The 4,060-nt window shown below is 45.0% G+C and overlaps 1 non-coding gene across 1 annotated transcript; it reads left to right on the forward strand.

The window, feature by feature from the left end:
* Positions 1 to 2,331: 2,331 nt before the first annotated feature.
* On the forward strand, positions 2,332 to 2,394 carry LOC115064865. The gene has a single exon (XR_003844692.1). It is a non-coding gene; the product is annotated as a U7 small nuclear RNA (small nuclear RNA).
* The last annotated feature ends 1,666 nt before the right edge of the window (positions 2,395 to 4,060 follow it).

Raw genomic sequence — 4,060 nt, forward strand, 5'->3', positions numbered from 1 at the left:
GGACATCCCATTCAAACTACCACACTGAGTCATGTGAAAACTTGGATGGACACACACACACACACACAGAGTGAAAGAGAAGGAGAGATACAGACAGAGATAGACCCACAAGGAGATGAACTCACTTGTATGTTCTGGAGTAAGGACTTTGCTCAGCGAAACCCTGGGCTTCACCCTCAGTGCCACATGAGCCAGGCTTGGTGGTATACACCTTGTGTGCTAGCACTGAGGAGGTGGGGACAGGAAGATCAGAAGTGCAAGGCCGTCCTTAGCTAACTGAGCTACAGGAAACTTAAAACAAGCAAACAAAACCAAGCACAGCGAAAGGGAAGGAGCAAGCGAAAGCTCAGAGAAGCAGCTTCTGGGTGCTCTCCCACACAAGAACAGGACAATGGGCACAACTCACCGAGTCTCATCGGCCTTGGGTTCAAGGCCAGAACAGAGAGAGTTGGAGCAGAAGATTCGTGAGAACCCTTCAGCCCTGGTCACACTGGCTTAAAGGACATCTAAGGTGACTGGAAGTCACTCAATGATTTATTACCGGAAAGGATACTAATTAAATCATCCAGGAACCAGAGGAGCCCCAGGCACGGAGTTTCTCTTGTCTTCCCCCAGGTGGTCAGAATGAGCACTCCTCTGCCCTTGATGGGCAGCTGCGATCACCAACCAGGAAGGTTCCCAGGCCTCTACACAGCCACGCAGTAATTCAAAGCCCCACTCCACATCCATAGATTATTATCCTTCCTGACATTTGCTTCCCCCCCCCCCCAAGAAACACGGATGCTTGCTGAGTCCAGCTTGACCATGTAAGGGAGAGTAAGACATGGCTTCCTGCCCCTGGAACAGGCCCAGCAGTGTGTGGAACTCCACAAGTGTTGATGGATGCTGTGGACATAAGGCTTGTTTGTATAAGAGTGTACAAACTTTCATGTTCCTCATTCAATGAATGTCCTCTCTGCCAAGGTTAATGCCTCCATGATAATTAGAGACAGAAAGAACTGGGGAGGTGAGGGTGTGGTTACATCTCAGCAAAATGGTAGAATGTTGTGACCTTTAGGGCAGCCCTTAAGACTGTGGGAAAGAAGTCTAAAAATATGAGTTCAAAAATATATAATTTCTCAACTATGCAAAATATAAGGATGCAATATGAATTATATGAGGGGCTTTGAGGACCTAGAAAAACAGACGCAACTATACTATGAGCTAGTTTGACAGAAAGATACAAGGACAGGCAGATACAAAGGCAGTAGATTCCTGAGTTCAAGGCCAGTTTGGGACAAAGCAAATTTAGGTCCAGGCCCCCCCCTCCCCCAGCTAAATTGATAAAGGCAAGCATATCTCTAAATTCTTTTGTAATGCTTTAAAAAATGTACTTGCTGTTCTTTATCTAAGAGCCAAGGGGCTAAGGTCATAGAATGCTAATTTGTGGGAACCTGGAATAAATAACTGAATTGATATGGAAATAAAAACTGCTTTTTTTGGTCTGCATGAGATGAACTAGCAGAGAGATTACAGTTCTTCAGATTTTTTTCTAGCTGTCTAGAGCTGAGCTGGGGATCTATGATCTATGGAGATCTATGGAGTGCGAGCACAGCTCTTCAAGATTTTTTTCCTAACAGGATTTCTGAGTTTGGTCAGAAAATCCATGGAAAGCAAACACAGCTCTTTTAGAAGTTTTCATTGCTGTTTTAGACTTTTTTTCTAACAGGATTTCTGACCTTGGTTGTATAAGGGTTCACAAATCGCTGAAGGAAAACCCCAGACTCAGATAGTATGCAAAGACAAAGAACATTTATTCTGCAGAAACATCCAGTATACAGGGATCAACCATTCTCTAAAATGGCAACCAGAGACAAAGGCATGCACTGCAGGCCTTCTTATAGGGAACCTGGGGAACTCTCCAGAAGGATTAGGTCATCTAAACTGTCATTGGTGGGGGCTAGGAAGTCACTGGTGGTCAGTGGGCTGCATTCCTATGTCATGAACCATATGATGAAATAGGGCTTCCTAGCACAGATGGCCCATTCTGAGATAAGGTATTTCCCCATTCTCATGGTTATCCCCAGGCTGTTCTTTGGGAGGGAGTTTTGTGATCTTGTTCTGGATTTTATGGTCTGTCCCTGGAGCTGGTGTCTTATGGCCTAGTTTCTGGGATTTATGTTCTGTTCCTAGAGCTGGTGCCTCAGGGCCCCTTTTTAAATCCTGTTCGGTCCTTAAGTGTAGACAAACGGGTTTGTCCTTTCAGTTGGAAATCCCAAGAATTACATAGAGAGCTGACACAGCTCTTTTGGAATGTTTTCTAGCAGCTAACCAGAGAGAAAGCTGTCCAAAGAGTAAATGCAGCTCTTTTAGAATTTTTTTTTCTGGCTTTCTGATTTTGATCGGAAAACCCAAAAATTACTTTTAGAGTTTTAAAAACAGGTCTGATTTCTGACGTGGTGGGGAAATCCAAGATTTTTTATAGCAGCTTTTCTGACTGTGGTCGTGGTCAGAAAACCCAGAACATTTAGACGTGCCTCAAACAGACTATAGAGCCAAGAGCTGTGGGAACCATCTCAAGCAGAACATAGGCTGTCAGCTTGTCACCCACAATTTGACTTTGAGACATTTGTTTTGCCACTCGCAGGCAACCCTTGTCTCAGGAACCAAGCTGAGATTGGTCCTTGGCAGATGCTCCAGTGAGGTGTCCCATACTGGAGTCTGTCTCCCCGGAGCTGAGAAAAAAGGCCAGATCTTCTCAAAAGCAATGATATATGTTTTCTTATGCACCATGCCATTACTTTGCTCTCCTTTCCACATCATCAAAGCATCTGTAAGTGACCTGTTAGGGATGCTGTTGCTACCTCCCATTTCACAGATGAGGAAACTGAAGCTTGGAAAGGTTGCATGAGTGACCTTTGACTCATGGGGGGAGCTGTGAGTGTCAAAGTGTGTGTGTCACAGAGCATTGTCTGGGGCCTGTTAGTGTGTGTGGTTATCGTCTCAGGGAGACTGTTAAAGAGAAAGAAATCTCTGTGATGGATCTTCTTGCATGTAGAAGAGAAGAAACCTGGAGCTGACTGGGCAAAAGCAGAAAGTCCAGCTTCCAAAGCCCACACCCATAGTGCCACACCTACTCCAAAAAGGCCACACCTTCTCGAACAGGGCCATACCTTATAATAGTGCCAGTCCCTGTGCAGAGCATATACAAACCATCACAAATGGGATCAATGATTTTTTTGGTGTTGACATATAGAGGGGGGAAAGGAAGTGAATCTTTGTTATTTTTTTATTTGTGTGTGTGTGTGTGTGTGTGTGCGCGCGCGTGCGCGCGTGTATTCATGGGCACGTGTGTGCGCACGTGTTGAGCACTCCAGTTTTCTCCTGGGGCTTGAACTCGGGTAATCTTACTTGCTGAAACCTCTCATCCTCCCTGGGAAATTATTTATTTTCTTTTTCTTTTTAAGATTTATTTATTATTATATGTAAGTACACTGTAGCTGTTTTACAGACACACCAGAAGAGGGTGTCAGATCTCATTACAGGTGGTTGTGAGCCACCATGTGATTGCTGGATTTGAACTCAGGACCTTTGAAAGAGCTGTCAGTGCTCTTAACCGCTGAGCCATCTCTCCAGCCCCAGGAAATTATTTCTTTAACTGAGCTTTATCTAAGAGCCAACAACCTGAGACCAGATTAGGCTCCTGGAGATCTGTCTGTCTTCCTTCTCATCCTTACCCAGCAGATGACTTAGGAAGGGGACAAAAGCAATCAGCCAATCCACAATTACTCCTGCTTCTCTGACCATGAGGTTGGCTTTGTGGCTGAGACTCTGCTGAAGGGGAACAGGGTGGGGCTTACACCAAGACCACCAAATTGCCCGCTTCTCTTGAGTGGCCATTTGGGTAACATCCAGATTTAGGCTGGTTCAGAACAAACAACATGGGTCAGTGTGTGTGCAGCAGTGTGTGTGCAGCAGTGTGTGTACAGCAGTGTGTGTAGCAGTGTGTGCAGCAGTGTGGGTACAGATTCCTTTCTACAGGATAAAATGTGACTGTGTTCTTTTTATTAAAAAGTAAATG

The sequence above is a fragment of the Mus pahari genome, chromosome 10 (genome assembly GCF_900095145.1).
Source record: "Mus pahari chromosome 10, PAHARI_EIJ_v1.1, whole genome shotgun sequence".
NCBI lineage: Eukaryota > Metazoa > Chordata > Mammalia > Rodentia > Muridae > Mus > Mus pahari.